At 43.5% G+C, this 24,033-nt stretch overlaps 1 long non-coding RNA gene across 2 annotated transcripts; it reads left to right on the top strand.

Moving 5' to 3' along the window:
* Positions 1-1,944: 1,944 nt before the first annotated feature.
* LOC118641354 lies at positions 1,945-22,335 on the top strand. 2 transcript variants are annotated; one of them, XR_004961591.1, is made up of 5 exons: positions 1,945-2,049; positions 7,131-7,254; positions 10,795-10,999; positions 15,982-16,030; positions 22,263-22,335. It is a non-coding gene; the product is annotated as an uncharacterized LOC118641354 (long non-coding RNA). The 2 variants fall into 2 exon arrangements; XR_004961590.1 differs by lacking the exons at positions 15,982-16,030; positions 22,263-22,335 and adding exons at positions 12,610-12,667; positions 14,014-14,217.
* Positions 22,336-24,033: the final 1,698 nt, after the last annotated feature.

Genomic DNA, 24,033 nt, shown 5'->3' with positions numbered 1-24,033 from the left:
TAGGAAAGTTTTCTGCCATTATTGTTTCAAACAGGTTTTCGATTTCTTGTTCTCGCTCTTCTCCTTCTGGCACCCCCAAGATGCGAATGTTGGCATGCTTGAAGTTGTCCCAGAGGCTCCTTACACTATCCTCATTTCTTTGGATTCTTTTTTCTTTTGGCTGTTCTGATTGGGGATTTTTTGCTTCCTTATATTCCAAATCGATGGTTTGCTCCTTGGATTTATGTACTCTATTATCGAAGCTGTTTAAATTATTCTTTATTTCAGTTAATGCCTCCTTCAATTCTAACTGTGTATCCATGATTTCTAACTGGTCCTTTTTTATGCTCTTGAGGCCCTCCCTAAGTTCACTGAGGTTCTCACTAAGTTCATTGAGCATCCTTATAAGCAGTATTTTGAACTCGGTATCTGTTAGGTTGCTTATCTCCATTTCGCTTAGTTCTTTTCTTGGGGTTTTGTTCTGTTCTTTCATTTGGGACTTGTTTCTTTGTCTCCTCATTTTGGCTGCCTCCCTGTGTTTGTTTCAGTGTACAGTATTACTTAATGAGAGGTATGGGGCTCGCTGAGACCAGATAATGCTCGTTTGAAAGAATTTAGGAAAAACCTGAAGCAGGATCCAAGACCGGCCAATCCTATGGTTAAGCAAGTGGCAACAGCTTGGGTGGGCTTGAAAGTTGGGTGGGGTGGGGCGGGGCGGGGTGGGGCGGGGCCTCAGGGAGTCAGCAGGGCGGGGCTACCAGTGTGAGCCAGGTTGCTGGAGTCCCAGATATGGCGACTGTCTGCCGCCCCAGGGAAGGGCTCACCAAAGGAACAAAGGCCTCTGACAGCACGTTTGTCCCCGAGAAAGCCCCCTCTCCAGCCCTCGCTCCAATGCCAAACAGCTCAGTTCTTCCCTGTATGTCTCTGGCATCCCTCGAGCTGCCTCCCCTCCAAGCTTAGAGGGAGTGAGTCCGATAAGTTCGTGCGCGGGCCCTTTAAGGAGCTGCCTGGGGCTCCAGCCGTGTCAGCTTTCATGAGCCTCAGTTCCCGCTGGTTTTTCCAGCCAGAAGTTATGGGGATTCTCTTCCTGGCACTGGAACCCTGAGCGGGGCACCTGGTGTGGGACGGGGACCCCTCAGTCCTCAGGAAGGACCTTCCCAGCCGCGGGAGCCTCCTGATTTTTATCCGCCACACTTGGGTGTGGGACCAGCCCTTCTCGCCGCTGCAGCAGCGGCCTCTGCTGCTGCGGCCACCACCCCTCCGCCCCTCCTACCAGTCTGGATGTGGCTGCTGCTTTAATTCCGTAGTTGTAGGACTTCCATTCAGCTTGATTTCAGGCGGTTTTGAATGATGGTTGTTCTGTAGTATAGTTGTAACTTTGATGTGGTTGTGGGAGGACGCGATACCGTGTTTACCTACGTTGCCATCTTGACCGGAAGTCAGGAGTCTCTCTTCACTTTTTGAAAGTTCCTTTCGATGCACATAATTTTTAACTTGGATGAAGTCCATTTTGTCTTATTTCTTTGGTTTATTGCCTGTGCTTTTAGTGTCATTATCCAAGAAATTGCCCAATCCAATGTCATGAAAATTTCCCCCTGGGTTTTCTTCTGAGAAATGTATACGTTTAGGTCTTTGAACCATTTTGAGCTAGTTTTTGTATATGGAGTGAGGTAAGGGTCCAACTTCACTCTTTTGTATGCGTTGGATATCCAGTTTTCCCAGTGCCTTTGTTGAAAAGTCCTTCCCCCATTGACTACTCTTGGAACCCTTGTCAAAAATAAGAAACCTTGCCAGGCTAGTGTGTCTCAGTGGTTGAATGCCAACCCATGCACCTCTAATTAATGATTCATTCTCTCTCTCTCCCTCCCTCCCTCCCTCCCTCCCTCCCTTTCTCCCTCCCCCTCCCCCTCCCTCCCTCCCTCTCCCTTCCTCTCTAAAATCAATAAATAAAAAATATTAAAATAAAGTAAGCAGGCTAAAGCATGAGATCAGAATCCGTGTCGCTAGCAGGGCAGCCACCCAGCAGTCGACCGGTGCTGATGGCAGCCTGCCACACTTCTGAACAGACAGGTAAATGATTTTTTTATTTTGTTTTCTCATGCTTAATGAAGACAATGCAATTATAACACTAAAATTTTTTAAAATATTAAAAAAATTTTTTTTCAAAATAGACGCTAAAGTCAAGAGCATAACGTAACAGTGTGTGTATCCATGCAGCTTCAACTACAATCGACCCCGTCTGCTTACTTCACTGTCCCCATCTCCACTTCATCTGGAGTATTTTAAAACACACCAAACATCATGTCCTCCACCTATCAGTACTTCCGGATGTGTTTATATAAAAAACTACAGATTTTCTTATATAACCACACCTAAAGTTGATTTAAAATATTCAAGGAGAAACAATCTCCCACGCTCCCACACCATTTAAACCAGAGTGATCCCACTTCTCCAGCTCTGCAGGAAGTGTGCAAGGCCGGGTTCCAGAGCTGCAAGTACAGGTGCTCTTCCTGTTCCTTCCTTCCTCAGCATACTGTCATGTTCAGTTCCGTGTAGCCCCATCATCAACCAGGGGTGTTGAGCAATTTTCATATGCCTTTAAAAGCATCCTTACAGACCATTTATCCCTTGTGAATATTGCTACAAAAATCCTCAACAAAATACTAGCCAACCAAATTCTGTTGTGTATTGAAATGGTCACACCCCATGACAAAATGGGACTTATTCCCAGAATGTAAAGATGGTTCATCATATGAAAATTGACCAATGTAATATGCCACATTAACAGAACGAAGGGGGGGAAATATCCACATGACCATCTCAATTGATGCAGAAAAACATTTGACGAGGCCTAACACCGTTTTAGGATAAAACCAGTCAACAAACTAGAAATGGAAGGAAACTTCCACAACATGATAAAAGCCAGTAAATACCATCCTCAATGGTGAAAGGCTGAAAGCTATACCCTTAAGATCAGAAGCAAGCCCTGGCCAGTTTGGCTCAGCAATTAGAGCATCAGTCTGCAGACCAATGAGTCACGGTTCGATTCCGGTCAAGAGCAAATCCCTCAGTTGCAGTTTGTCCCCAGCCCAGGTCGGGTCGAGTGGGAGGCAACCAGTCAATGTGGCTCTATCACATCGATGTTTCTGTGTCTCTCTCTCCCTCCCACTCTGTCTAATGATAAATGGAAGAATATCCTCAGGTGAGGAATAAAAAAAATAAAAAAAGATCAGAAGCAAGACAAGAATGCCCATCTTGCCCCTTGTATTCAACATGGTACTGGAAGTCCTAGCCAGAGCAATTAGGCAAAAATAAATAAAAGGCATCCAAATTGAAAAGTAAAATTATCTTTGTCCATAGATGACACATCTATGTAGAAAATGCTAAAGATTTCACACCGACTTCCCACACAAAACCTGTGAGAGCTAATTAACAGACAAGAATCAGTGGCGTTTCTATAACAATGAACTTTTTTTTTTATCCTCACCCGAGGACATTTTTCCATTTTTTGTTCAGATAGAGTGGGAGGGAGAAAGAGGAAGAGAGAGAGAAACATCAACGTGAAAGGGACACACCGAGTGGCTGCCACCCACACGACCAACCAGGGCCAGGGACAAACTGCATCCGAGGTACACACCTTTAGTGGGAACCAAACCCGGGCCTCTCTGGACCTCAGGCCGACGCTCTAACCGCTGAGCCAAACTGGCCAGGGTTAACAATGAACATTCTATAGAGAAAATTAAGAAAACAGTTCCATTTAGATAACATACAAATATTTAGGAATTAATTTAACCAAAGAGGCAAACCCTGTAGACCAAAAACGGCAAAACAATGCTAAAAGAAATTAAAGAAGACAAATATGGAAAGACATTCTGTGTTCTGAAAGGGTTCATAATGTTTTAAAGGGTAAAGGTAAAAGTTTGTAAAAGGCAGAAACTGGAATTTGTGTTGCCCAGCAGATGCCGGATGAGATACCAGACCAGTCCAACTGCAAAGTGGACAATGGGCTGTGCAGAGTACGTCAGCAGGAACTCCTGGAAGCTAAAGTTAGGGTATATAACCTACACCCCAACCCTAATTGGAGGCTGACCCCTTCTCAGCTCAGCCCGCCTGCACCCAGACAGATGCAATAAAGCCATTTTGCTCTACACTGGCCTTGTGCTGTGGATGTGATCTCCCGCTGGCTCAGACTTTTTATGTTCATGGACTGGAAGACAATATTGGTAGATGACAATCCTACTCAAAGAATTCTACAGATTCAATGCAATCCCTCTTAAAATCCAAACAACATTAGGGCATAAATATAAAAAACCTGTGCTGAAACTCATGGGATTTTAAGGGAGACCGAATAGTCAAAGCAATATTGAAAAAAGAAATTTGGAAGACTCACATTTCCCTATTTCAAAACTTACTACAAAGCTACTGTAAGCAAAATAGTATGATGCTGGCACAAACAGACATATAGACCAATGAAATAGAATAGAGAGCCCACAATGAACCTTCACATGTAAGGTTTTTTTATTTTATTTATTTATTTTCTTTATTGATTGTAGAGAGGAAGGGAAAGGGAGAGAGAGAAAGATCGATGAGAGAGAACATCAATTGGCCATCTCCTGCATGCCCCCCACTGGGGATCGGGCCCATAGTCTGGGCATGTGTCCTGACCCGGAATTAAACTGGTGACCTCTTGGTGCATGGGTCGACGCTCAACCACTGAGCCACACTGGCCAGGCTTGACCAGCTTATTTATTTATTTTTAATTCTCACCTGAGGATATTTTTCTGTTTATCTTCAGATAGAGTGGGAGGGAGGGACAGAGAAACATTGATATGAGACACATTGACTGGTTGTCTCCCACACGACCCTGACCAGGGAAACCGCAACCAAGGTACATGCCCTTGACCAGAATCGAACCCATGACTCCATTGGTCTGTGGGTTGACGCTCTAGCTGCTGAGCCAAACCAGTCAGGGTTTGATCCACTTATTTTAAATGAATCTATTGGTATCCCACTATCAGTTGCTCTCATGTGCCTGCTTACATGGCCTTATTTTTTAAAATACTGTGATTGTTTCAGGTAATATAGGCATGTTTCAAATTTCAGCTTAAAAGAAGAATATACAACTGTATACCTATCAGAAGGGCTAAATAATAGGAAAAAACAGTGACAGCAACAAATGCTGGCAAAGGTGCAGAGACACAGGATCAGTCACACGCTGCTTTGGGAACGGTGAAATGGTGCAGCCACTCTGGGAAACTGATTTTTCTTATGAAACCAAACATGCTGTTACCATAGGACTCCGCAGTTTCATTCCTGGGCATTTACCTCAGAGAAATGAGAACTTCTGTTCACATAAAAATGTGTACACAAAGATTCATAGTAGCTTTAATCATAAAAATCCCCAAGCTGGAAACAACCCAAATTATATTTTATCAGGTTGATGCTTAAAAAAAACAACTGGCCATGGCCAGTTTGGCTCAGCAGTTTGAGCATTGGCCCACAGACCCAAGAGTCATGGGTTCGATTCCGGTCAAGGGCATGTACTTTGGTTGCAGTTCAGTCCCCAGCCCTGGTCAGGGTCATGCAGGAGACAACCAGTCGATGTCTCTTTCTCACATCGATGTTTGTCTCTCCCTCTCTCCCACTCTGAAGATAAGTGGAGGAATATCCTCAGGTGAGGATGAAAACAACCACCACCATGTAAGTAGTATTGAGCAATAAAAGTAATAAATTCTGGAAACACACAACAAGCTGGATAAATCTCCAGAGAATTATGCTGAATAAAAAATCCAGCCCCAACCCTGGCCAGTGTAGCTCAGTTGGTTGAGTATCATCTCCTGCACCTGAAGGTTGCTTGTTTGATCCCCAGGCGGGTTGCGGGCTTGACCCCTGCGGGAGGTAACTCATCAGTGTTGGGCTTTCACATCAGCGTTTCTCTCTTCTCCCTTACTGTCTCTCTAAAAATTCATAAACTCTTCAAAAAAAATCCAATCCCAAAAGGTTACATAATACATGATTTAATTAATACAATATTCTTTTAAAAAACAATTTTAGCTGTGTTTGTTTAATTATAACTAAAGGAGAACAATGAATACCAAATGGAAAAAGATATCCGAAAAAGATGATGAAAATATTTAGAAACAGAAATGACTAATTTAGCTGAAGAAATTACCCAGGTGACATTAAAACACATTTGCAACTTATAATTGGTTATCAATATAAATTAAATTTAGTAACTGAGTCCTAAAAGTTATCAAAATATTTTCAAAATGTTACATGGAAGTTGACATCCATAAGAACTATATAAAGATCAAACAAAAAATTGTATTTTGCACATTCCAAAATAAAGTGATAATGTATGTTGATGCAGATTTCTGCCATAAAAATAAACTACTAAATACTCCTACGATGAACCATCAGGACTTCAGTTTCACTAATGAAAACTTTTTTTATTATGGTTAATCCTCACCCAAGGATATATTTTCTATTAACTTTTAGAGAAGGGGTTGGGGGCAGGAGAAAGAAACATCCATGCACCCTGGCAGGTTTGGGTCAGTGGTTAGAGCGTCAGCCTGCAGTCCAGAGAGACTCGGGTTTGGTTCCCACTACGGGCATGTACCTCGGTTGCAGTTTGTCCCCGGCCCTGGTTGGGTTGTGCGGGTAGCAGCCACTTGATGTGTCCTTTTCACATCAATGTTTCTCTCTCTTCTTCTGTCTCCCTCCTACTCTATCTGAACAAAAAATGAAAAAATGTCCTCCGGTGAGGATTGAAGAAAAAAAAGAAACATCTATGCGAGAAAAACACATCAATTGGTTGCTTCCCGCCCATGCCCCAACTGGGGTCGGGGATGGAACCTGCAACCCAGCTACATACCCTTGACCTAGAATCAAACCCGAGACCCTTCAGCACTTGTGCCAACGCTCTAACCACTGACCCACACCAGCCAGGGAAAAACTTTTCGAAGGCGTAAATTACGTTTGATTTGACTCCTGAAATCTGGCCGAAAACTCTCAGCCAAGCATGCCAGGCTCTTTCTTCTTACAGCAACGGACCCAGAATATATTTTAAGAAATGTTTATTTTCTGCACATACTTGTTTTAAAATTCTAAATTCCTGAGTGATTTTTCTTCTTCCTCCTCATCACTGTCAGTGACATCAATCTGCTGGATGCTAGAGGGAGTCGATGGAGGGGCTGTTCAGATGTTCTCCTAACTCCAGTGCCCAGCTGAGGCTGGGATGTCGGTGTTCTTCCCACTGTGGCTACGACTGTTACAGTAAGAGGTTCCATCCATGTGCTCACAGCTCTGCAAGTCTCCACTGTGTGTGCATTCCCCTGGATAGTCCCTGAGGAATGGCCTCTAGTTGAAGCTCAAAACATGGCCCTGGCTGGTTTGGCTCAGTAGTTAGAGCGTCAGCCCATGGACCAGGGAGTCCCAGGTTTGGTTCCTACTAAGGGCATGTACCTTGGTTGCAGTTTGTCCCCAACCCCAGATGGGGTCATGCAGATGGCAGCCACTTGATGTGTCTCTATCACATTGACGTTTCTCTCTCTCTTCCTCCTTCTCTCCCTCCTGCTCTATCTGAAGATAAATGCAATACATATACATATATGTATATACACACACACACACACACACATTTTTAAATAGATAAAGCTGAAAGCATAGCCTCATGTTTTTGGCACCTATCTTCATAATCACCAAGGTGTCGTGCTTTGAGCCTGGGAAATGCCCACAGCCAGAGGGAGGCTGGCTGCAAGGGCATGTGCTGGTGGAGGAAGCTGCTGCAAACACTCACTCTTGGGTAGACATATGTTTTCTCTTCATTTGGATAAATATCAAGAAGTGTTATGGCTGGATCCTATGGTAAGAGTATTTTTAGTTTTGTCAGAAACCGTCAAACTGTCTTCCAAAGTGGTTTTACCACTGTGCATTCCCACCGGCAAGCAATTAGAGGTTTTTTGCTCCACATCTTCGCCAGCATTCAGTGCTTGGGATTTTGGCGATTCTGATACCTGAGTAGTAGGACCTCCTTGTTGCTCAGATTTGCAATTCCCTGATGATACATGGCGCAGAGCACCTTTTCATACGCTTAATTGCCATCTGTGTATCTTCTCTGGTGAACTGTCCATTTAGGCCTTTTGTCCATTTTTAATCAAGTTATTTATTTTCTTATTGTTGAGCATATAATATTCTTGAAATGACAACATTAAAGAGATGGAGAATACATTAGCAGTTTCCAGGGGTTAGGGATGGGGAGGGGTCCATGAGGGTAGAAAAGGCAACACGAGGGACCCTTGTCATGGAAATGTTGTGAACCCTGCTGTGACGTGTAACATAAACACACATGTAATGAAGGTACACGGAACTCACACAGAGTGAGTACATGTGAACCCAGTGGGACCAGAGGTAATGGGTGTCCTGTGTCAATACCAGCTTCTTGGTTGTGATACCGTACTGTCATTTCAAGAAATGCAACGTAACTATAAATTGAGAACATATGATATGGCTTCTAGTTTGATGAGTAAGGCCTTGATCCAAAGTGCTCATTTCTGTCAGAGATAAGAGAAACTTACAATATTAAAAGTATACACATTTGAATATGAAAAACATTATTCAGAGAAAAGTAATACCCCACAGAGATATACAAGGATATGTTTCTTTTCATTTTAAGAAATGATAGTTTATGATATACATGGTTTCTTTTTTTTAAACTTTTTTTCTTTATTGATTTCAGAGACAGAGAAAGTGACAGGGAGAGAGAGAAACATCGATTGGCCACCTCCTGCATCCCCCCACTGGGGATCGGGCCCACAACCTGTGTCCTGACTGGGAATTGAACCGGCGACCTCTTGGTGCATGGGTTGATGCTCAACCACTGAGCCACACAGGCTGGACTACACATGGTTTCTTCAAAAAAAATTTTTAATTCATCTTAGAATGGGGAAGGGAGAGGAAGAGAGAGAAACATTGACATGAGAGAGAAACATGCCCCGACTGGGCAGGTGCCCTGATCGGGAATCGAACTCTCTACCCTTTAGTGCATGGGGCGATGCTCCAACCAGCTGAGCCACACTAGCCAGGGCTACACATGGCTTCTTATCAGCATATGTTTTTATGGCCTCACACTGTGCCACGGTATGAGTACATCACACTTCCTGTCCATTCATGGGCATTTAGGTTGTTTCTGGTCTTTTACAAATATACCGGTACAGCATTAAATGTCCCTGTCCATCGTCTTTGAGGCCTGCCTCGTTCTGTTGTTCCTGGAAGTGAGATGTTTCAGTTGGTAAAATTTCTGAATTAATGTTGCCATGGATGTTCAACGACATAGCTTTTGGGATGGGCACCTCTCCCAGTTCAGATTCTGACTAATGAATGGACAGCTCCATCCCTTGGACACTCCTGCCAGGACCTCACCTCTGTCCTTAGGTGCCTGGTGGTAGGAGGGCCTCTTACTTGAGCCAGAGCTGTTCGAGAAAAGAGCATCCAATTGGAACTATCATCCAAGGTCAAGACTCTGCAAAATCTCTCCTCGTTCTCCATGTGGCTTTTGCTCTTCAAAGTGCTGACGGAGTCCCCAAATTGATCTATCAATTTTTAAAATTCCAGTTGGACCCTGGCTGGTTTGGCTCTGCGGTTAGAGCATCGGCCTGCAGTCCAGGGAGACCCGGGTTCAGTTCCTGCTAAGGGCACGTACCTTGGTTGCAGTTTGTCCCCAGCCCTAGTTGGGGTCATGTGGGTGGCGGCCACTCAATGTGTCTCTCTCACATCGATGTTTCTCTCTCTCTCTCTCTTCCTCTCTCTCCCTTCCACTCTATCTGAACAAAAAATGAAAAAATGTCCTCGGGTGAGGATAAAAAAAATAAAATAAAATTTTTGTTATTGTTGTTATTTTTAGAAACTGATAAATGTAATAGAATCAGGAGTCCAAAAATTATCCCACACCTTTTGGTAAGCTGATTTTCAGCAAATGCTACTGGGACCATGGGAAGTCCACACAGAAGAATAAACTTGGATCGCATCAGATGCAAAAGTAACTCAAAATGGATCAAGATCTAAATAAAGGAATGCTTAGCCCTGGCCGGTTTGGCTCAGCGGTTAGAGCGTCGGCCTGCGGTCCAGAGAGACCCAGGTTCGGTTCCCGCTAAGGACACATACCTCGGTTGCAGTTTGTCCCTGGCCCTGGTTGGTCGTGTGGGTGGCAGCCACTCGATGTGTCCCTTTCACATTGATGTTTCTCTCTCTCTCTCTCCCTCCCACTCTATCTGAACAAAAAATGGAAAAACGTCCTTGGGTGAGGAAAATAAATAAATAAATAAATAAAGGAACGCTTAGAAGAAAACATGTATAAATCTTTCTGACCTTGGATTAAGGTTTCTTAGATATGATACCAAAAGCACAAGCAAAAAAAAAAAAGATAAATGGGATCTGTCTGTCGACTCGGCCTGCCAGGGGTCATCCCAAAGCAATGAACTACAAGCAGACGGGCTTGGCGTGAAGGAGAGCATTGCAAGGGAGCACATGCTCCCGATCTCTGCATGCAGCCGGTTTGTTTGCAAAGCGGTGTCCTTGGTCACACTGTGCTTTAGGTAATCACGTCCTTGAGATAGAGTCTCTGCGGCCCCAGCTTTCTTACTCTTCTGGCTACACATCCCCTCCCTTGGTGGGCGGCTTTCCAAGCTGGTGTCTCTCACGCATGCTTCTGTCCTTGGCTGGCCAGGCTGCAAGAATGCATATCTGAAGGTTACATTTTGTTCATCCACCAAACCCCCAACCTTATGTTTCCCTCTTCATTATTTCTTTGTAACTGAGGAATCGCCACAGCTGCGATGGTCGGAAGCGTCATCACTCGCTTTTCGGTCTTCTGCATAGAGGACACCATTCGCCAGAGCCCTGGGAGTCCTCCTCCTACGAGGATGTGCTGATGCTTTAGCTAATAGCGGGTGTTACATTAGCATCCAAGGTCAGCTGCGCTGTCTGAGGAACCGGATTGAAGGGCACGTCCTTCCAACTCATGGTAAGGTCTCGTCCACTGAGCTGCCAACCACTTGGGACCTGTAGGAGACAAACACAAGCACACCCCCACCAATAACTGCAGGACCTCGCCACTCAGGCCTCTGCTGTGGGTCCCGGTGCCGGACCACAGGCTTGGGCCCTGTGGTGGAAGAATTTTGTTGAAAATGTCACTCTGCAGCCGTGGTACCGAAGCGATCTTGATTTAAAAAAATTAAGGGTATAGCTTGCCAGAGAGAGTTGATTCACAGGGGGTTCACCCATATTCCCTCATTTTTGTTTTTTAATTGGTAATTTTAAAGTAGCATGAGCACGTTCAATATTAGCTTGCCCTGCAGGGTTATAGGGGATGCCAGTTTTATGCCCAATGCTCCACTGTTGGAGAAATAATTTAGTGCTTTGAGATGTGTAGGCTGGCCCATTATCTATGTTAATATCCAGTGGCACCCCCATATGTGCAAAACAGGACAGCCAGTGATGCTTAATGTCTTTGGCTTTTTTCCCGGTAGCAGTGGTTGCATGTAGAAAACTGGAATGGGTATCTATAGTAACATGTACCCACTGAAACCAACCAAAGGATGGAATATGTGTGACATCTGTTTGCCACAAGGCATTAGGGGTTAAACCCTGAGGATTGACTCCTGCTGATGTTGGAGTCCCTCCAGAAAGTTGGCGATCTGGGCAAGCCTTAATAATATCTGAAGCTTGCCCAGCTAGTGTAGCTCAGTGGTTGAGCATCGACCCTGCACCAAGAAGTCACTGGTTGGATTCCCGGTCAGGGCACAAGCCCAGGTTGTGGGCCCGTCCCCAGTGGGGGGCATGCAAGAGGTGGCCAATCGATGTTCTCTCTCATCCATGTTTCTATCTCTCTCTCCTTTCCCTCTCTCTCTAAAATCAGTAAAGAAAAAAATTTTTAAACAATAATATCTTGCCCTGGCCGGTTTGGCTCAGCGGTTAGAGCGTCAGCCTGTGGTCCTGAGAGACCCGGGTTCGGTTCCCGCTAGGGGCATGTACCTTGGTTGCAGTTTGTCTCCGGCCCTGGTCGGTTGTGCGGGTGGCAGCCACTCGATGTGTCCCTTTCACATCGATGTTTCTCTCTCTCTCTGTTCCTCTCTCTCCCTCCCACTCTACCTGAACAAAAAATGGAAAAATGTGCTCAGGTGAGGATAAAAAAACAAAACAAAACAATAATATCTTGAGCTTGCGAGATGGTCAAATGAAAGGTTTCCATGAGTGCTCAAGCATTCTGGTGAAAAAAGGCATGCGAATTCTGCGCTTGCTGAAATGCAAGAGTTGCTGCTACGATGGCATCCACCTGCTGATTTCCTCGGGTTAAAGTTCCGGGGAGGGTGGGATGAGATCATGTGCAGGTTATAAAAATAGAATGATTCTGTTGGTCTATCAAAGTTTGGAGAGACAAGAATAAGGTTAATAGATGCTGATCAGCTAAATGTTTAACAAAGGCTTGTTCTATTCTTTGTAACACTGTAACTACATTGTAAATCACTAACTATATTTAAAGGCTCTTCTGTAAATTGCTGAAGAGCTAATATTGCAGCCTGTAATTCAGGCTCAAGGCTGCTAATATTCCTCCATTCCTCGTTTTCTTGCCAGGTTACACCTGCTTTGTGAGAGCTACCTGATCCATCAGTGAATACAGTTCCAGCCCCAGGTAATGGGGTATTACTGCTTTTCATACCACGTCAAGGTGTAATTGAGGAATATTTTGTAAGAATTTATTTGCCAGAAGAGAATAATTAATTTCCCCCAATGAAATATGCTAGAGCTACTTGAAAAATGTATTGCCTGGGAAATCAAAGTGGTAAATTGTTCCCAAGTAGGAGGTAAATGTAGAATCTGAGGGTCATACCCTGTCAGTTCCTGTGTTCTTTTTCTACTTTTGGCTATTAGATTTTCTAACTGTTCAATAAATGAAGTTATTGTTTTAGACAGGTAGCTGGGAGAAGATTCATTCAAGATATTTTATATCAGGTGTTAATTGTCCTATTAATGCTGTAGGGTATGGCGCAGTTGGATATACAAATACCCAATAGGGTCTTTTAATGACCCATGATGAGCTTGCCAGTTTCTGTTTGAGTGGTAATTTTTCTAAGTTCCTGCTGTGCCTCTGTAGATAGAGTTCTAGGTGAACTAGTGCTGGATCACCCTTGAGAGTGTTAAATAAATGAGTTAACTGCTGAGTAGTGGTACCAAGTGTAGGTTGAAGCCAATCGATGGCCCCCAGCAATTTTTGTAATTTATTTAAAGTTGTTACCTGTACTAGAATGGTAAGTTTCTGGGGGTGAATAGTTCTTGCCCCTAATATCCACCCCAAGTATTGCCAAGGTTCTAATTGCTATACCTTGTCTGGAGCAATTTGTAATCCTGCCTCTTTCAAAGTCTACTGAAGCATTACATAGGCCTGATCCACTTCTTTTGGGGTAGAGGCAGCTAACAAAATATCATCCATATAACGGTATAGATAAATGGCAGGAAATTGTTTCTTTACTGGATCAATAGCATGATGGACATAGTATTGACAGATTGTTTGACTATTCATCCTTCCTTGGGGTAGTACCTTCCATTGAAACCGTTGCATTGGTTCACCACTGTTAATGGAGGGAAAAGAAAAAGCGAATTTCTCTCAATCTGCAGGGTCTAAAGAGATAGTGTAAAAAAAAAAAATTCTTAAGACCTATGACAATTATAGGCCATTTCTCAGGCCACTCCCTTGCTGTTATAATAAAAAAGGTCTGCCCCTGTATCCACTAATCCTGAAAATAGTTGCCCTTGTATAATAATGGAGAGCAAGGGCTTCCTGGTGTTAATAGCAGCCATCCAGAAAACATCACACTGACCAGCGCCCCAAACCCTGCGTTCTCTCTTACTGTGGAGGTGGGTCCAGGGACCCAGTATGGTAACAAGAAGAGTTGAGCTAGTCCAGTTCCAGTGTTAATCCATGAAAGCCCACCACCTTAAGCAACATTTAAAACATCTTTTTCTTCTATTGATTTTTAGAGAGAGAGGAAGACCACCCCTTGCATGCCCCCTTACTGGGCATCGGGTCCACAACCTAGGCATGTGCCCTTGACCAGGAATCGAACCGGTGACCTCTTGGTGCATGGGTTGACACTCAACCACTGAGCCACACCGGCCGGGCTTAAGTAACATTTTAATCACTTGTTCATAATCTGAGTCAGTTACCCCTGGCGTCGCTTGAAGTCCTTTCCGTGTTAATCTAGATCAGATCGTCCAATCATTAAACCCATCCTTCCCTCCCACAAGGGGCCGAAAACTCCAGTAGGGGCTTATTTGAACAGGGACATTTTATGGTAAAAGATGAATCCATCTTTTCCCCCCTTATGAATAAATCTACTAAAATCGATCTCATATGGTCAAAATTTCAACATATTTCATTGTCTCTTTAAACCCATTGTTTGCAGGCATTGTTAACTAAGGCAAATGAGGTCTGCTTCCCCCCAAGCCTGCTCCAACGTACTGCACACCCTCAGGTTTATCTTTTACTATGGCCTTTCACATTCTGGCACAACCAGACAGTGTTCCTTTAAGACAAAACTACTCTCTTTTTTCCTCCTTATTTTATTTATTTATTTATTTACTTATTTATCTCATTGCCCATAATTCCCAGCTTTCCTAGCTGGGCACTCAGACGCTGAGGGGTCCTCCACAAAAGGTGGAGGAGGGGGAGGAGAATTTTCCTCCTTTGATGACCGGGGTGGGGGTGGTGGGAGTTGGGAGATTAGAGCCGGTGCTGCTAGGGCTGATGTCCTTAGTTAGCAGATGCGGTGCTGTAAATACCAGTCGCCATAAGAGAAGTGTGGAGGTGAAGAGATTGCACCCAAATTCTTGTGCACCCGAAAAGTTTCCCCACTTTGAACCGCACATCGGAATCTGACATGCCCTTTTCAGGGAGCCCTGGGCAGTGCTCTTGCACATCCCCCAGATTCGGAGCTTTGAGCTGCTCTCAGCAGCTGTCCTAAGATCTGCGGGTAAAGTCGCTGAGCTTTAGAAAGCCCCGACCCCATGCTGTCCTACTGGTAACCCCTCACGATACTAGGTATGTGGGCAGCTGTCCCAAACCGGGCACTGCTGACTGGAGATAACCCGAGTGAGTGTACTTTTACTTTGATCTGGATCCTAACTCCCTGTCTAATTCCTTGTCACATACCATGGTGTTGCTGGTCCCGTAGAGTCAAGTTGCTGGTATTCAAGTCACTTCGATGTGTGTATTCATTTCCCATGCTGGGGGCCACAGCTGACTCTCAGCTGCCAGCAGTCGTCACAACACCATGAACTACAAGCAGACAGGCTTGGAGTGAGGGGAGCATTGCAAGGGAGCAAATGCTCTTGATTTTTGGATGCAGCCCAATTTATTCTCTTAGCGGTTCCCTAGGTTACACTGTGCTTCAAGTCCTAGAGATAGTGTCTCTGCGGACCCAGCTTTCTCACTGTTCTGGCCACACATCCACTCCCTTGGTGGGTGGCTTTCCAAGCTGGTGTTTCTCACACATGCTTTTGTCCTTGGCTGGCCAGGCTGCAAGAATGCATATCTCAAGGTTACATTTTGTTCATCCACCAAACCTCCAACCCTACATTTGTCAAATTTAAAATCTGTGCTTCAAAGAACAATATGAAGAATAGAATTGGAGGAGAAAAATGTCAAATTAATATCTGATAAGGGTCAAGTATCCAGAATCCCTTGAGCACAGGTGAACTTGGAGGTCAACCTCCAAGACCCTATTGTCAGCCCAGGGCTGGGGCTGGCATCCCGGCGCCCTCTGCTGGCCCCTCACAGCTCTGCACCTGAGGACCATAGCTGGGGAGGGCCTAGAGGGAAGAGTTTCACCTGGGCACAGGGATAGGTAAGGTTTGGGAGACAGGAGGTGGAAGGAATTAGGAAAGAGTTGGGAGAGGAGGAAGGGAAATATTTCCATGCACAAACACTTTGTTTATTTATTTTTTCAGTGGGTGTGGAGACCTACTTGTCCTGTAGCCCAGGAGACAAGACTCAGAGGTAAGTTCCCTTGCTTGCTAAACCTGTCACCAATCTGAGCATTTGGCCTCTTTACCCTCTCCCTGTGCTCTGTGTATCCTAGCCAGTTTGTGTGAGCCAGCAGGTTTCCTGTCCCTCTCCTCTGGCAGCTTTATGTACATGGATGGTCTTGTGTGTGAGTGACTTTTCTATTTCCCTTCACCTTATTTATTTATTTATTTATTTATTATTTTTTTATCCTCACTCGAGGACGTTTTTCCATTTTTTGTTCAGGTAGAATGGGAGGGAGAGAGAGAGAGAAACATCGACGTGAAAGGGACACATCAAGTGGCAGCCACCCACACGACCAACCATCTTTTGCTGTGCAGAAGATTTTTAGTTTGATGTAATCTTATGTATTAATTTTTCTTTGTTTCTTTTGCCCTAGACAATGTATTGGTAAAAATTCTGCTACATGTGATGTCTGAGATTTTGCTGTCTACATTTTCTTCTAGGATTTTAGAGGTTTCATGACTTACATTTAAGTCTTTTGTCCATTTTTAGTTTATCCTTGTGTATGGTGTAAGTTGGTGGTCAAGTTTCTTTCTTTCTTTTTTTTTGCATGTACCTGTCCAATTTTCCCAACATTATTTATTTATTTTTTAATTTTATTTTTTTATCCTCACCCAAGGACGTATTTGCATCCATCTTCAGATAGAGCAGGAGGGAAAGAAGGAATAGAGAGAGAGAAACATTAATGTGAGAGAGACACATCAAATGGTTGCCATCCACACGACCCTAACTGGGGTGGGGCAAACTGCAACTGAGGTACGTGCCCTTAGTGGAAACTGAACCCGGGTCTCTCTGATCTGTGGACCAGTGCTCTAACTGCTGAGCCAAACTGACCATGGCCCAACATCATTTATTGAAGAGACTGTTTTTTCTCCATTGTATGCTCTTGCCACCTTTGTCAAATATTAATTGCACATAATGCACAGATTTCTGGGATCTCTGTTCTTGCGGCAGTACCAGGTTGTTTTGATTACGATGGCTTTGTAGTATAACTTCATATCTGGTATTTTGATCCCTCCAGTTTTGTTCTTCTTTTTCAACATTGCTGAGGTGCTTTGGGGTCTTTTTTGGTTCCATATAAACTTTGGGAGTATTTGTTCTAGATCTGTGAAATATGCCATTGGTACTTTAATAGACCTTGCATTGAATCTATAGATTACTTTAGGTAGTATGGATAGTTTAATGATGTTGATTCTTCCAATTCATGAACATGGTATACAATTACACTTTTTTATATCTTCCTCTATTTTTTTTCAATGTCCTGTGATTTTCTGAGAACAGGTTTTTTACTTCCTTGTTTAAATTTAATCCTAAGTATCATATTTTTGTTGTTGCAATGGTACATGGGATTACTTTTTTGTTTCCTTTTCTGAGTGTTCAATAATGGTGTTTAAGAATGCCATTGATGCCCTGGCCGGTTTGGCTCAGCGGTTAGAGCGTTGGCCTGCGGTCCAGAGAGACCCGGGTTCGGTTCCGCTAAGGGCGCGTACCTCGGTTGCAGTTTGTCCCCGGCCCTGGTCTGTTGTGCGGGTGGCAGCCACTCGATGTGTTCCTTTAGCATCGATGTTTCTCTCTCTCTCTGTTCCTCTCTCTCCCTCCCACTCTACCTGAACAAAAAATGGAAAAATGTCCTCGGGTGAGAAAAAAGAAAAAAAAGAATGCCATCGATTTCTGGATGTTAATTTTTTTTAATCCTGCTACTTTCTCAAATTTATTTATTTACTTATTTATTTATTTATTATCCTCACCCGAGGACATTTTTTCATTTTTTGTTCAGACAGAGTGGGAGGGAGAGAGAGGAAGAGAGAGAGAGGGAAACATCAAGGTGAAAGGGACACAATCGAGTGGTTGCCACCCACATGACCCAACCAGGGCCGGGACAAATTGCAACCAGGGTATGTGCCCTTAACGAGAACTGAACCCGGGTCTCTCTGGACTGCAGGCTGACACTCTAACTGCTGAGCCAAACCAACCAGGGCTCAAATTCATTTCTTAAATCTAGTAACTTTTTGATGGAGTCTTTAGGATTTTCTATGTATAATATCATGTCATCTGCAAATAATGACAGTTTCACTTCCTCCTTTCCAATTTGGGTGCTTTTTATTTTTTCATCTTGTCTGAAATCTGTGGCTAAGACTTCCAGTACTGTGTTGAATAATAATGGCAAAGGTGGACATTCCTGCCTTGTTCCTGTTCTTAAGGGAAATGCTTTTAGTTTTTGCCCATTGAGTATGTTATTGGCTGTAGGTTTTTCATTATATGGTGTTTATTATGTTGAGATATGATCCTTCTATTCCTGCTTTTCTGAGCATTTTTATTACAAATGGGTGCTGGATTTTGTCAAATGCTTTTTCAGCATCTATTGATATGATCATATGATTTTTATCTTTCATTGTGTTTATGTGGCATATCACATTTATTGATTTGCAAAATATTGTAGCAGACTTGCATTCCTGGGATAAATCCTACCTGGTCGTAGTGAACAATCTTAAAAAATATATCGCTGGATTAAATTTGCTAACATTTTGTAGATGATTTTGGCATTTATGTTCATTAGGGATTTTGGCCTATAATTTTTTTTTCTTTTTAGTGTCTTTATCTGGTTTTGGAATTAGGATTATGCTGGCCTCATAAACAGAGCTTGGAAGTCTTCCTTCCTCTTGAATTTTTTGAAATAGTTTGAGAAGAATAGGCAATAGTTCTTTCAATGTTCGGTTAAATTCCCCTGTATAGTCATCTGGACCCGGGCATTGTTTGCTGGGAGTTTGTTGATTACATCTTCAATTTTCTTAGTTCTTATTTGTCTGTTCAGGTTTTCTGAATCTTGTCAGTTGAGTTTTGGAAGACTGTATGATTCTAAGAATTTGTCCATTTCACCTAGATTGTACAGTTTGTTGGCATATAATTGGTCATAGTATTTTCTAACAATCTTTTGTATTTCTGTGGTATCAGTTGTAACTTCTCTTTTGTTTCTGATTTTATTTATTTGAGTCCTCTCTCTTTGTTTCTTGGTGAGTCTGGCTAAAGGTCCATCAATCTTGTTTATCTTTTCAAAAAACCAGCTCTTGGTTTCATTGATCTTTTTTTTTTTTGGTCTCTATGTCATTTATTTCCACTCTGACATTTATTCTTTTTCTCCTTCTACTTACTCTGGGATTTTCTTTTTGTTCACTTTCTAGTTCTTTAAGTTGTAGTGTTAGATAGTCTATTAGAAATTTTTCTTCTTTCTTGAGGTAGGCCAGTAATGCTATGAACTCCCCTCTCAGGACCGCTTTTGCTGCGACCCATAGATTTTGTGTCGTTTTGTGTTCATTTTTATTGATTTCCAGGAAGTTTTTTTATTTCTTTCTTGATCTCCTTGGTAACCCATTCATTGTTTAATAACATGTTATTTAGACTCCATGTGTTTGAATGTTTTTGAGTGTTTTTATTGTAGTTGATTTCTAATTTCATGCCATTGTAATCTGAGAAGATGCTTGATATGCTTTCACTCTTCTTGAACTTGTAGAGACTTAGTTTGTGTCCTAACATGTGGTCTATCTTTGAGAATGTCCTGTGTGCACTTGAGAAGAATGTATATCCTGCAGTTTTCAGGTGTAATTCTCTGTAAATATCAATTATTTCCATCTGATCTAGTGCATCATTTAGGGTTTCTGTTTCCTTGTGTTTTTTTCTTTTTTTGATATGGAGCAGCAGTTCTCAACCTGTGGGTCGCGACCCCTTTGGGGGTCAAACGACCCTTTCACAGAAACACATATTTCTGATGGTCGTAGGAACCGAGACACCGCTTCTCTATCCATCTCCAAGCGGGTCCACCCACATGCAGATACGCCCACATACAACATGAGGAACTGTATTAAAGGGTCGCGGCATTAGGAAGGTTGAGAACTACTGGTCTGGAGGATCTATCTAGTGATATCAGTGGAGTGTCTAAGTTTCCTACTATGATTGCATTTCTGTTGATTTCTTCCTTGTGGTCCTCCAGATGTTTTAAAATATATTTTGATGTTCCTGTATTGGGTGCATATCTGTTTACCAAGGTTATATCTTATTGGATCAATCCTTTTAATATTATGTAGTGGCCTTCTTTGTCTCTTGTTATGGACTTCATTTTGAAGTCTATTTTAGCGGATATGACTATTGCTACACCAACTTATTTTTTTCTTCCATTTTCTTGGAAAAATATTTTTCCATCCCTTCATTTTCATCCTGTGTGAGTCTCTTGTTCTGAGGTAGGTCTCTTGTAGACAGATATATATGTCATGCTTTCCTTTTTTTTTTTTTTTTTAATTTTTTTTTCTTTATTGATCTTTAGAGAGAGAGAGAGGAAGGGAGAGGGAGAGGGAGAGATAAAAACATTGATGAGAGAGAACATCAATCGATCTCCTCCTGCATGCCCCCCACTGGGGATTTGGCCTACAACCTGGCCATGTGCCCTGACCGGGAATTGAACCTCTGGGTTCATGGGTCGATGGTCAACCACTGAGCCACTTCAGCCAGGCTCAAATTGGAAATTAATGTGAGCCCTGGCCACCTCCCTACTGGCTAAGCAGCAGTGGAGACATATGTTAGATAGGCGTAGGGACTGGCCTGTGCCTGGGTCTCTTCTTCCTGTACTCCCTCCAGAGAACCCTTGAGCAGGGGTGCTTTCTTGGGTGGAGGGATCCTTCTTTTATCAGGTCCTGGCCTGGATACTGGCCTTGTTCAGTAATGAGTGGAGGTCCTCCCAGGAAAGACCCGAGGGTCACCCTCACCCCATGGGGTTCTTACAGGGTAGAGAGAGGGGCAGCTAAATCAGCCAGAGAAATGTGTTTGTCGTGGAGGAGGCTCGTGGAGAACAGAAGACAAGCCAGGCTTGGGGGAGCCTCTGCAGAGGGCTTGAAGGGGCTCAGCCAGAAAATGGAGGTGGGGGAGGGGATATGGGTAGAGTGTTGGAGGGAAGGATAAATGGATGGGTTGAGGCAGGAGGTAGAGGAGGGAGATGAATGTTGAGGGTGAAGGTAGGGTTGAAGGTGGGATAGAGACGGGTGGCTGAGGGGGCAAGTTCCTTTCCCTCTCCAGCCTCCGTGGTCCCCTCTGTAAGTACCCATCAGGGTCCTGGCCCCCCCCCCTTGCAGCACATGGTTGGAGCTATTGTCCACAGGGTCGTTTTCTGGAGCTTCGTTAGTATTCCAGGACATTCTCAGCACAGCCCACAGCCCAGGAGACAGTCCCTCTGTGCCCGTGGGTGCCCTGCTGTTTGAAGGCCCAGGACCAGCTGGTGGAGTCAGGCAGGTGGAAGGCCATCTGCCCGCAGTCCGGATGCATTCCCTCCATTCTGGCTCACAGTGCACCGTGTGTTTAAACTTCCTTTTCCAAAAAGAGGGTTTGCTGAGGGTCTGCTCTGCAGACTTTCCACAACTTAGATATGACAGAGGTTCCACATAGAGGAGAGGGGCCCTGCACGTTCTGAAGGCCTGGAGTTAGGACCTGTGGGCTCAGTTCTGTGGCTGCACAGGGTCCTGAGAGCAAGGTCACCGAGAGGTCAGCAGCCTGAGCCAGGCTTCTCCAGTGTGCTGGCAGTTGACACCCACATGGTACTGAATACTGAATCTAGGTCCTAAATAAAGCCTGTGTTTGGGGAATTTCCACTTTGTAAAAAATAAAGTCATGACTCATACAGAAGTAAAACAAGCCATAAAGACACTCGTGCCACGCACCCCCACCCCTTCACTTCCCTAAATGTCCCAATGGAATGGCCCAGCGACACAGTTCAGGCACCGAGGATGCCCGGTGAGGGACTGACCTGGGCACTGAGGATGCCCGGTGAAGGACTGCCCTGGGCAGTGTTCCCCACAGGGCACTGAGGGTGCCTTCCACCCACACCCTTCATGTGCCCCTTTGGGGAACTCACAGGTGCTCACACTTGGGACAGGAAAGGGGTCTAAAGGCACTCTGACTAAATCAACGACCACGAAGGATAACATACCCTCCTGATTATAATGTCGTAAAGGCAAAGCACGGGCACCAGTCCCCGTAGCCCTACAAGGTTTCAACACTGACCATCAGTGATAAAGCAATCTGTGCCTCTTTCTTTACCCTGATGGAGGTTCACCTTCAGGAGTTTCAAAGTCATTTATTTTTCTGGATCCTGCTCCCAGTCTCCCTGACACCCAGGGCGCAGCCCCTCAACTTTGTTCTCTGTGCATCTGTGTCCTTCTAGGTGACACTGCCCATCTCCAAAGCATACAGGCCTGGTGTAGCTTCTGACACCCCAAACATAGACTTGCTGGATTTTCTGCCTATGTCCCATCATGTTCCTGAAGATCACATGAAACCCAGCTCAGGGGCTGGTCCCTGGTGAGACCCAAGTAAAATCCTTTGCTTACATTTACAGAGATTCTGTTTTCTTTCTTTCTTTTTTATTCATCCTCACCCAAGGACATTTTTCATTTTTTGTTCAGATAGAGTGGGTGGGAGAGAGAGGAAGAGAGAGAGAGAGAAACATCAATGTGAAACGGACACATCGTCCACCTCACAACAAAAGACTCACATAGGTTGAAAGTGAAGGGATGGAAAAAAATTTTCCAAGCAAACAGAAAGCAAAAAAAAAGCTGGGGTAGCAATACTCATATCTGATAAAATAGATTTTAAAATGAAGGCCATAACTAGAGACAAAGAAGGCCACCACATAGTATTGAAAGGATCTATCCAACAGGAAGATATAACCTTGATAAACATATATGCACCCAATATAGGAGCACCAAAATATATTAAAAATCTTCTGGAGGACTTCAAAGGAGAAATCAACAGCAATACAATCATAGTAGGGGACTTCAACACCCCACTGGCACCACTGGATAGATCCTCTAGACAAAAAATTAGCAAGGAAACATAGACTCTAAATGAAGCACTAGACAAAATAGATTTAATAGATATCTACAGAGAATTACAGCCCCAAACTACAGAATTCACATTCCTCTCAAGTGCACATGGGACATTCTTAAAGATAGACCACATGATAGAACACAAACTAAATCTCTACAAGTTCAAGAAGACTGAAATCATATCAAGCATCTTCTCAGATCACAATGGCATGAAACTAGAAATCAATTGCAACAAGAATATGCAAAGATATTTGAACACATGGAGGCTAAATAGCATATTATTGAACAATGAATGGGTTTCCAAGGAAATCAAGGAAGAAATTAAAAACTTCCTGGAAAACAATGAAAATGAACACACAACAATACAAAATCTATGGGATGCAGCAAAAGCAGTTCTGAGAGGGAAGTTCATAGCACTACAGGCCAACCTCAAGAAACAAGAAAAATTTCTAATTGACTGTCTAACCTCACAACTTAAAGAATTAGAAAGCAAACAAAAAGAAAACCCCAGAGCAAGTAGAAGGAAGGAAATAGTAAAGATCAGAGCAGAAATAAATAACAGAGACCAAAAAAACAATTCAAAGAATCAATGAAATCGAGCTGGTTTTCCAAAAAGATAAACAAGACTGATGGACCCTTAGCTAGACTTACCAAGAAACAAAGAGAGAGGACCCAAATACACAAAATCGGAAATGAAAGAGGAGAAGTAACAACTGACACCACAGAAATACAAAAGCTACTGTGAACAACTATATGGCAACAAATTTGACAATCTAAGCAAAATGGACAAATTTCTAGAAACACACAGTCTCCCAAAACTGGACCGGGAAGAGATAGAAAACTTGAACAGGCCAATAACAACAAAAAAAATTGAAGATGTAATCAAGACTCTCCCAGCAAACAAAAGCCCAGGCCCGATGGCTTCATGGGGGAGTTTTATCGAACATTCAAAGAAGAACTAACACCCATTCTCCTCAAACTATTTCAAAAAATTCAAGAAGAAGGAAGACTTCCAAACTCAATTCATGAAGCCAGCATAATTCTAATTCCACAACCAGTAAAAGACATTACAAAGAAAGAAAACTACAGGCCAATATCCCTGATGAA

Source organism: Molossus molossus, unplaced genomic scaffold (assembly GCF_014108415.1).
Source record: "Molossus molossus isolate mMolMol1 unplaced genomic scaffold, mMolMol1.p scaffold_m16_p_29, whole genome shotgun sequence".
In the NCBI taxonomy this organism is placed as follows: Eukaryota; Metazoa; Chordata; class Mammalia; order Chiroptera; family Molossidae; genus Molossus; species Molossus molossus.
Note: the sequence above shows the minus strand (reverse complement) of the source record. Positions and strands in the feature narration are given on the sequence as shown.